The 11,347-nt window shown below is 40.3% G+C and overlaps 1 pseudogene; it reads right to left on the minus strand.

The window, feature by feature from the left end:
- Window positions 1–1,421: 1,421 nt before the first annotated feature.
- Window positions 1,422–10,134, minus strand: LOC106835452 (cell division control protein 42 homolog; annotated as a pseudogene).
- Window positions 10,135–11,347: the final 1,213 nt, after the last annotated feature.

Here is an 11,347-nt window from a genome sequence, read left to right on the forward strand (position 1 = left end):
GTCATGTCACATCAATTTCCTTCAATCTGGAACAGGTTATCAGTCTTTTCCCATCCTCATGTCCTTGCAAAGCTTAAAGAATACATGTCTGTAGCATGACTGCCAATCTGGGTTGGTCCTATACTTCCTCCTGATCAGACTCAAGCCACGTATTTTTGGCAGAAAGAGCACAGAAATGATGCTCTTCTCAATGCATTGTGTCAGGAAGCACACGACATTGACTGGTCCCAATAAGATGTTAATCATGATCACCTGGGCAAGTTAGTGTCTCCCAGCCCCAAGTAAAGCCAGCATTTCCACTCTGTATTTGATCAGTGTTTTGCCAAGAGATGTTTGGAAATTATCCTGTTGCTCAAACCTCCATCCTCCAAACCTCACATCCATTGACAACTCCTGCATCACTTGCTGCTGTGATGCTTGCCAAGTGGTGATTATTTTCATCATTCCTTCTACACATTTTGTTTGGCATTCTATTTTAAATAAAAGTTTCCCTTCTCCCTTTTGTATTTGTTATTTATATTAATATGGAGTTGGGGTCCTATTTTATTAAATGGGTTGTAATCCCATATTGTGTGCGTATTTCAAAACAGGAAGGTAGTTGTGAACTCAATCCATTTGGACAACTTCAAAAGGTGCAGTACTTTTCTTCATTTACCAGTGAAAGAAGTTAGAAAATAACTTAAAAAATAGCAAATGGCAAACAAATTTCCTTGAAAGTCGTAGTCACATTTTTGGTACATCCTAGAAAAGAGGGGCATGAAAGTTTCATCCACTTTCCTAAGTTTCCTCAAATACTGGACCCACTGAAGAGTGGAGAGAGAAGGCAACTTTCAAAAAAGAATATGTTATTAAATGAGACATTGACTATGCTGCTTCTTAATAGCACCAGATGGGGAATATGGTTTCCAAATTAGATCGAGGCAGTGGAATGAGCAATCAATCCAGCCTCCTCTGCCAAGGGCTGTCCACTGGTTAATTAAAAAACAAGACCAAATAAAAAATGCTTCATACATCCCCTCAAAGGGAAAAGCAAAAACAAAAAAAGCCCACTAATATGTCCCAAATTACTCTCCGTAGTATAACCAGGAAGCATTTTCAACAATTTGAGTCAAGAATTTATCTATCATGGAGTCATCACAAGTGTGCCTTCCTTTTAAACAAACAAAATTTCAAAGTAAACAAAACAAAAATCGGTACTGATCACTTCTCTTACAATGCACAGTTACTCAACATTAACTAGTATTTAAATTGAAGTAAGAAGGGAAGGGGGCCTTGTCTCAACAAGAGTACACATGGGTGGGTGCAGGACATTTGTCATCATTGCAAAAGTGAGTTTTAATTTTTAATCTTCAGTTTGATGTACACATTGCTTTTAGTAGCATGCCAACACCGTTGGACCAGAAAGGGCTCTGGAGGGATGTTCATGGCAGCGTACACGTGTCACTCTTCTGTTCTGGAGGCTACAGGGCAGCTAATGAATAGCATTTTGTCAAATGCACTCTTCAGACCTTCCTGGATGAGTGCAAAGTGCTCCATACTCTTGATAGCCTTTAGGCCATGGGCCTGCTTTTCAGCAGTGTTCAGGATGACAGGTTTTTTGTTTGTTTTTAGCAAGTGTCTCAGTAGTAGAGGGATCATCTGGGGTCATGTTGGTCCCAACAGGCAAGAAAGGAGTCTTTGGACAGTGGTGTCACAAGTACCCACTTTTCATATTTTTGCATGAAGACAGAGGGCACTGAAAAACAGACTAGGGATGCCTCTGTTTGTGGACTGGTGAGAGGTCATAATTTCATAATCTTGCCCCATAGTATTAAAAAGTCCGAGAGCATATGGCTCTCTACCAACACTTACTGTGCCTGCAGACCTGTAGGGTATGGCTGGCACATATTCAGATGGGAATTTACTTGTTGAAAAGACTGTTGGATGACCCTTCCTACCAATGGCTCTTTCACAGACAACACAATTCTTTGCATTGCTAAAGTATTTTTCACCTATTTTACTTTACAAATTCAGTATTGGCCTCAAATTCTCCACCAGGGCATTGGCAGCACTTGTGTGGGGTCTCTGCAGCTGCTAGACAGTGATGCCCATTATATATTTAGATGCTCAAATTGTTCTTGATTTGGCCAGTGGGGGCCCCTTCAAGCTGGTCTTATTCTTTTTGTTCTTGTAATTCTTTGAGCATTTTTGTATTTTTCTGGCAAAAAAAGTTGTGCCCTTCCTGACCCAGTGATGGAATCAGCTATTTCTCTGAGGAGTTCTGGTTCCTTTTAGTGAAGGATGACATTTAAAAACCAAGTTTGATTTGAGTACTCAGCATGCTCATTGCTACTGGGCTGTCATTGCTTCTAGGCTCCGTCAACAGATGGAGCTGAAAATATTAATATACACACATATACAACATCTGTAGCTATTTCTATGTCTATCTGTGTATACATGTAGTGAAAGTTCCTGAGTTAATACCAATACATTTAATGCCAGTTCAATATTAAAGTTATTTCAAGTCTTTCCCTTTTCCATGTTGGTAAATCCCTTCTCAGATCTGATAAGAAGGTGTTTTCAACTGAGATTTAAGCTGGAGGTAGAAAAGTCAAAATTGCAAGCTTGGATATCAGAGATGCAATAAATATCACATGGAAAAAAAATCATTATTGGCTTTCTGTAACTTGTTTCTGTAAAGGTCACCTTCTCTAAGTGTAAGTACTTACTGAGACCACAATGACTCAGAGTTGCATTGTTGTACAGAATAAAGTGGGGTATGCTAGAACTTGGATGTGGGGCAGAGCTCGGCAATAGCATGCTGAGATCCAGGAGGTGATGAGACATAGAGGTGCCCCTGAGGAAGAGATTCTTCATACCCAATCTCTGGCCTAACCTGGAATGCTCTAGACTGCAGGCAGCTAGAAGAAGCATCTTGTTTCTAGCACTTTTGGGCATCATCCAGCATCTGGTAACTTGTTTCAAGGTCGGGTTTATCAGAGGTGCTTATTGGGGTGCATTTCCCCCTGCCCCAGTTCCCTCCATCCTTATAGCGTTGGCTATTCAGGAAGTGCCAAAGCCTGAGCTCCTCTGACCTCTATGAGGAGCATAATGGCCAGGAGGTCAGAGTCCCTGGAGTCATGTTACAGAATCTAAGCTAGAGATAGAAGATGGTTAGCCTGTTGGTTGAACTTGGCCCACAGATACTTTGAGTCAAGTTAAAAAATTATGTTTTCAAATAAAAATCCAGATTTCTGACTTTTCTTGAAAAATGTGAAGATCTGGCAACAAGGGGCCCATATTCTTGTGCACTGATACTCAGGTAGAAGTTTAGGAGGGGCGAGTATCCTCCAGGGATCCTGTTGATGGCTGCCTGCCCTACTCATTGGCATTCACTATGCAATAGCCTTCCCTGGAGTTGGAATTGTCATTGGAAAAGCCTCATCAGAGGACATGGGATTTTCTTTTGCAGTGTATTTGCTTTGATCCCGCAATCACTTCTTTTATTTCAGGGCTGGCTTAGGACCACCAGTCTCCTTGGAAGCAGAAGTCCAGCAACGCAGGTAGAGGCCAATTCTTGGCTAGTCGGTGGAGATGAAGCAGAGTAAGATGGCAGCCTATACCAAGACTGGACTTCAAATTCATTGAGACAAAAGTAGGAAAAAATCCAGGGTCTCTGAACCAAGCATCTGAATCTCTTCCCTCTACCATATACCTAGTGAGCAAAGGAAGAACAACGAGTCATGGCAGAGGGGCTCAAAGATAAAGGCTAAAGATGTGTTGCTTGCTTTTCTTCCTGGGCCCACACTTAAACCACATTTACCAGATAGCCCTCTGGTCAGAGCTGGGTCATGTGAATGTGTTATAGCCAGACACATGTGGATGGAAGTGATGTACACTACTTTTTTTTTTTTTATTGAGTTAATGATAGGTTACAATCTTGTGAAATTTCAGTTGTACATTAATGTTTGTCAGTCATGTTGTAGGTGCACCACTTCACTCTTTGTGCCCACCCCCCACCCCACCTTTCCCCTGGTATCTACTAAACTGTTCTTAGTCCATAATTTTAAATTCCTCATATGAGAGGAGTCATACACAGATTATCCTTCTCTCGCTGGCTTATTTCACTTAACATAATTCTCTCAAGGTCCATCCATGTTATTGCAAATGGAATGATTTTGTTCTGTTTTGCAGCTGAGTAGTATTCCATTGTATATATGTACCACATCTTCTTTATCCATTCGTCTGTTGCTGGGCACTTGGGTTGCCTCCGTGTCTTGGCTATTGTAAATAATGCTGCAATGAACATTGGGGTGCATAGGACTTTTGGGATTGCTGACTTCAAGCTCTTTGGATAAATACCCAGTAGTGGGATGGCTGGATCGTATGGTAGTTCTATTTTTAATTTTTTGAGGAATCTCCATACTGTTTTCCATAGTGGCTGCACCAGTTTGCATTCCCACCAGCAGTGTATGAGGGTTCCTTTTTCTCCACAACCTCTCCAACATTTGTTACTATTAGTTTTAGATATTTTTGTCATTCTAATGGGTGTAAGGTGATATCTTAGTGTAGTTTTGATTTGCATTTCCCTGATGATCAGCGATGATGAGCATCTTTTCATGTGCCTATTGGCCATCAGTATATCTTCTTTGGAGAAATGTCTGTTCATGTCTCCAGCCCATTTTTTGATTGGGCTGTTTGATGTTTTGTTGTTGAGTTGCGAGAGTTCTTTATATATTATGGATATTAAGCCTTTGTCAGATATATGACTTGCAAATATTTTTTCCCAGTTAGTGGGTTGTTTTTTTGTTTCAATCCTGTTTTCATTTGCCTTGAAGAAGCTCTTTAGTCTGATGAAGTCCCATTTGTTTATTCTTTCTATTGTTTCCCTTCTCTGAGAAGGCATGGTGTCCGAAAAGATCCTTTTAATACTGATGTCACAGAGTGTACTGCCTACATTTTCTTCCAGAAGCCTTATGGTTTCAGGTCTCACCTTTAGGTCTTTGATCCATTTTGAGTTTATTTTGGTGAATGGTGAAAAAGAATGGTCAATTTTCATTCTTTTACATGTGGCTTTCCAGTTTTCCCAGCACCATTTGTTGAAAAGACTTTCTTTTCTCCATTGTAGGCCCTCAGCTCCTTTGTCAAAGATAAACTGTCCATAGATGTGTGGTTTTATTTCTGGCCTTTCAATTCTGTTCCATTGATCCGTGCACCTGTTTTTGTACCAGTATCATGCTGTTTTGATTACTGTAGCTTTGTAGTATGTTTTGAAGTTAGGGATTGTGATGCCTCCCGTTTTGTCCTTTTTTCTCAGGATTGCTTTAGAAATTCGGGGTCTTTTGTTGCCCCATATGAATTTTAGGATTCTTTGTTCTAATTCTGTAAAGAATGTCATTGGGATTCTGATTGGGATGGCATTGAATCTGTAATTGCTTTAGGTAGAACGGACATTTTAACTATATTTATTCTTCCAATCCATGTACATGGAATGTCTTTCCATCTCCTTATGTCGTCATCCAATTCTCTCAGAAAGGCCTTGTAATTTTCATTATATAGGTCCTTCACTTCCTTAGTTACATTTACCCCAAGGTATTTTATTCTTTTTGTTGTGATTGTGAATGGTATTGTGTTCTTGAGTTCTTTTTCTGTTGGTTCATTACTGGAGTGTAGAAATGCTACTGATTTATGCAAATTGATTTTATACCCTGCAACTTTGCTGTAGTTGTTGATTACTTCTAACAGTTTTCCAGTGGATTCTTTGGGGTTTTCTATATATAAGATCATGTCGTCTGCAAAGAGTGAGAGTTTCACTTCTTCCCTCCCTATTTGGATTCCTTTTATTCCTTTTTCTTGCCTGATTGCTCTGGCCAGGACCTCCAGTACCACGTTAAGTAAGAGTGATGATAGAGGGCATCCTTGTCTCATTCCTGTTTTCAGGGGGATGGCATTTGGTTTTTGCCCATTGAGTATGATGTTGGCTATGGGTTTGTCATATATGGCCTTTATCATGTTGAGGTAGTTTCCTTCTATGCCCATTTTGTTCAGAGTTTTTATCATAAATGGCTGTTGGATCTTGTCAAATGCCTTCTCTGCATCTATTGAGATGATCATGCAGTTTTTATTCCTCAGTTTGTTGATGTGGTGTATCACGTTGATTGATTTGCGGATGTTGAACCATCCCTGTGTCCCTGGTATGAATCCCACCTGATCATGATGTATGATCCTTTTGATGAATTGCTGAATTCTGGTTGCCAAAATTTTGTTTAGAATTTTTGCATCTATGTTCATCAGTGATATTGGCCTGTAGTTCTCTTTTTTCGTGGTGTCCTTGTCAGGTTTTGGTATCAGCGTGATGTTGGCCTCATAGAATGTGTTAGGAAGTGTTCCATCTTCCCTAATTTTTTGGAATAGCTTGAAAAGGATAGGTATTAAAGCCTCTCTGAAAGTTTGGTAGAATTCCCCAGGAAAGCCATCTGGTCCTGGAGTTTTATTCTTTGGGATGTTTTTCATTGCTGTTTCAATCTCTTTCCTTGTGATTGGTCTGTTCAAATTGTCTGCCTCTTCTTGAGTGAGCTTCGGGAGATTGTAGGAGTCCAAGAATTTATCCATTTCCTCTAGGTTATCCATTCTGTTGGCATATAGTTTTTTGTAGTATTCTCTTATAATCCATTGTATTTCTGCAGAGTCTGTTATTTCTCCTCGCTCATTTCTGATTTTGTTTATTTGAGCTTTCTCCTTTTTTTCTTTGTAAGTCTGGCTAGTGGTTTGTCAATTTTATTTATCTTCTCAAAAAAACCAGCTCTTTGTTTCATTGATCCTTTCTACTGCCTTTTTCGTTTCAATAGTATTTATTTCTGCTCTGATTTTTATTATTTCTCTCCTTCTGCTGACTTTGGGCTTCATTTGTTTTTTTTTTCTCTAGTTCAGTTAGGTGTACTTTAAAGTTGCTTATTTGGGATTTTTCTCGTTTGTTAAGATGTGCCTGTATTGCGATGAATTTTCCTCTTACTACAGCTTTTGCTGTATCCCATATGAGTTGGTATGGCATGCTATCATTTTCATTTGTTTCCATGTATTTTTTTTATTTCTTCTTTAATTTCTTCAATGATCCATTGCTTGTTCAGTAGTGTGTTGTTTAGTCTCCACATCTTTGTGCCTTTCTCAGCTTTTTTCTTGTAATTAATTTCTAGCCTTATAGCACTATGATCGGAGAAGATGCTTGTTATTATTTCAATTTTTTTAAATTTGTAGAGACTTGCCTTGTTTCCCAACTTATGGTCTATCCTTGAGAATGTTCCACGTTGATGTACACTACTTTTAAGCCTATCCTTTACTCCTTACTCTTCCCTCCTTCTCTCCGTCTTCTATTCACAATCTCTTTCTTTGCCCAAAGACTCACAGATTCAGTAGAAGATTCTGAGCTCTTAGAAGACGGATAAGCCTCAAGCTGGGAGGAGGCTTGGTCACTGAGTGACGACGTGGAGCAAGTGCTCCTCCTCCACAAACCCCACTGGATTCTAATGAGAGCAAGAAATAAACTTCTATGGTTTTAAGCCACTGAGATTTTGGGGTTGTTAAAGCAAGGAGTGTATCTTGACTAGTACTCTGGCCTTGACTAGTACACAAATTAAGGGTTTAGTAAGGTACTTCCAGAAAGTTCAGTTTCTTTTGAGATCAAATTTTTCAACAAATGTTACATATCCAACTACTTCTAAGTTCTTTCCATCCAATCTCTGGCTCATGACCAATAATCTGGTTTCTGTTTCTGTGACTCAACCTGAAGTGCACTTTTCCAAAATTTTTAACTGCCAAATCCAAAATACTTCTCAGTTCTCATTTTATTTGGGTTCTTGTGGTATTTGACACTGTTAACTATACTCTTCTTCCAGAAGCTCTTCCTCCACTTTGGGGGAAAGAACGTCCTCCACCTCCACACGTGGGCTCTAGAGGTAGACGCTTTCATATTTCAACTCCACCACCACTTACTAGCTGTGCGACCTTGGGCAATTTCTTAACTTCACTGAGCTCATTTAGGGGCGCTTGTGAGGACTCAATAAGATAATGTCAAGGTCACTGAATGAATGCGATGAATAAATGCAAGAGCTCACTGAATGTTAGCCACTGGTATTCTTACTAATAGTGCAGTGTCTTGATTTTCTTTTTTCTTCTCTGGCTTCTCCTCTGTAATATTTTTTTAAGTTCTTCTTTCTCTCTCAGCTCACCAATCGTTGGTTTTTCCAAAAGTCATTGTTTTGGATCTTTTCACATCTTATTTCTCCTCTGTGACTAACAAACTTTTATGTCAGATTCTGACTGTTCCATCAAGCTTTATTTCCATCCTCTGTCTCTTCCCCTACATGTCATCAAAGCAATCATACACGCACAAGAATAGATTGACTGAGCTCCTTGTGCTGGGGCTTTGGGGCAGACCCAGTCAGAGACTGGATCAACACGGAATAATTCCACAAGGACATGAATTATGTCATGTGTTCTATTCACTGGAGCTAAGTGACTCAGCCACAGCACATCCCAATGACTTAGTAGAGATTTTTTGAAGGGATCGTGACTGCTCCCTAACTTCTGAGGCTTTTATATATTTTAAGATCAAAAAGTGTGGTTCTTCACTTATAGTCCTTTTAGACTTTTCTCCCAAAAACATCCTGATCTAGGACTATTTCAGTTGGCTTATTTTTCTTTAGAATGAGTTTCCCAGGGTGTGATCCACGGAATATTTGACCTTTAACATGCTTCTCAAAAGGAGACTTTCAAGTTAAGTAATTTTTAAAAACTCTTGGAAATTCTCAGAGTATGTTAATATGCTTAAGGCCCTGGCAAGCCCTGCCATAAAGAGATGTGGAACTTAGGTCAACCCAGCATATTCCAAGCTTATTTCACCACAGAACCCTATTGACATTGCTCTTTGGGGTGAGCCCAGTTTGTGGAGGTCCTTCAGCTGCCATGGGAGGGCTCAGCAGGGACAGAGAGAGAAGAGCCTTGATTGCTTAGGAGCCACCTGAGGGGTAATTAAGAGCAAATAGGCTAGAGAGGGAGGAGCCAGCATTGTGAGAAACAAGGAGATAAGTGCAGTGCCCCAGGGGTCGAGGAGCCTGAGAGATTAAAAAAAGATGGTATGGTCAACTACAGAAAATGACAACATGTCAAAGAGAATTTGTTCACTCCTACATCAAATCATTCTAAAACTTTTTTTGATTATTGGCACCCAACTAGGGATTTGTGTTGGACACCTGGCCAAGGTTAGTTTAGCAACAGTGAACAAGACAGACATGGTTCTAGCTCTTGTGACAAAAGGGATTGGAGGGACTGTGGGTACCCACAGCAAACTGAGACCCAGGTGGACAGCCAAGGCTGAGGTGGACGGACACTGGGCTGAGTAGCACTTGGAGCTCCAGGGGCGGAGCATAGTGGAGCAGAAGCTAGTGGGAAATTAGGTTGTTCTGAGTTTTTTATGATAGTCCTCAAAACAGAAGAAGAATGCCAGAGAAATTGGTGAAGAGGGAGATCCAGGCACATCGGATGCCCTTGAACTAATTAGAGAAATCTCGGAGCAATCTTGCGTTTTGATTATTGGTTCAAGGGGTGGATTCTGGGAAAAAATTATGCAGTGTACTGTTTATTTCCTCTCACTCAGATTCCGCAAGAATAAATAAGCCTGGCACCTTTAAAGAAGAACTTTCAAAATGTTTTGAAAGAAATTCCAGAGAAGAAAAAAAAAATCTCTGTGTCCATTGCAGCTCAGTGGAAGGAGCATGACTCACACATGGGTTGGAGCCCTTCATAGGCTTCTCAGTTTTTTATAAAGATTCCACATGTGGCCCTGGTGCAAAGGCCACGGAGCAGAGATTGTACAGCGGACGCCCAAGATCCAGGGGAGACTAGCAGACTTGCTTTGTTTAACCTAAGCAGTGTTATAAGAAATTTAGTTAGCTGCCAACATTTAAAAATAGGGAGACTTAGCATAAAATATGGATTTCTAGCTTCTCTTGAAAAAAAATAGAGTGTCTGAGCAAATTGGCTGTATTGGTCCCTTACAAGCGGTGGGCACTGTATTTCTACAACAGGGTAGATTGACCCCCTTATGTTACCTGCCTGGCCCTTGCAGAGATCTGAGCTGGTGACTTTGCTCTGAAACATTGTTGGAATCGATACTAAGATAATATTTTTAATTGTGTTTTCAGGCAACATTACGAAATCTGTGTTTCTTAATCCCTAGAAAAAGTAATATAAATGAATGGGCCAATCTAGCCCCTTAAAATTCTTCCCAGATATACTTGGGATCCCTTTGGAGGTGTGGAGGGGTGTTCACTTTTCCTCTCACTTTTGTTCCAACCTGGAGGACCCAGTGTTGCAGAAGCTACTAATACCCAATGAAATGGGTATTCTGGATTTTATGAAATGGCTGAAGGTCCCCATCCAAAGTGGAGATTAATATCCATTCCATAGAGTCATTATGACAGTTAAATGAGTAAATATTTGTGAAGTGCTACAAACAGGGCCTGGTAAATGGTAAGTACTATTCCTGTACTTATTAAATAAAAAAATTTAAATGCCGTCAATATTTAAGGAGGTTGCCAACTCATATTTACTGGTTCTTATTGTTCTCTCTCTAGTCTGGGTTCAAGCTGAAAAATGGCTTATTTCTCAGGTCACTGTGTCTGTTTTTGGTCCTAGTAAGAAAAGGACCTGTCAGTCTTGTATATTTTATTCTCTGTATTCATAAGTTTCAGAAGACTACACTTCTGAGTCCTCAATGCCTCGTAGGGATTTTTAGCGTAAGAGATCTTTAGTCTTCATTTGCTCTTGATTGTACCCTCTCCCTCTGCCCTGCCTACCCTAGACACAAGACGTGGTGCCTAGATGGAAAGAACCTAAATGTCAGAGACTGGATGACATTCAAATTCGCATAGCTTCTCCCCATGTATAAACTTTATGCCTTACCTTTTTCTCCCCATAGGAAAGGTTCTATGGCTTTGCACTGGGACCTGTAGCTGAGCTCCCAGGGTACTTTGGAAAGCCTGGCTCCTCAGAATCCAGTGATGAGTACACTTTAGGGACCCAGGCTGGCTCCAGGCTGCAGCACTCTTGGTTCTGCCAGTGGCTTCTGTGCCCTAGTCATCATCACAGCCAAAGCGGTGCATATTTCTGATTTTCAGGGCAGTAATTCTCTGCAGGATAGTGGCTATTTCTATCTTTGAGTGCCAGTCATCAAAGTTGGAAGAATCTTCAGGAAGGAAATTTAGTACAGTCTCTATTTTCTGTCAAGCCCCTCCTTGCCAGCCCCACTCCCAAATTACAACCAACTAATGACCAAATACAAAAATAAACTTTTGTTAGTACTCATCAATGA

Source organism: Equus asinus, chromosome 11, assembly GCF_041296235.1.
Source record: "Equus asinus isolate D_3611 breed Donkey chromosome 11, EquAss-T2T_v2, whole genome shotgun sequence".
Taxonomy (NCBI): domain Eukaryota; kingdom Metazoa; phylum Chordata; class Mammalia; order Perissodactyla; family Equidae; genus Equus; species Equus asinus.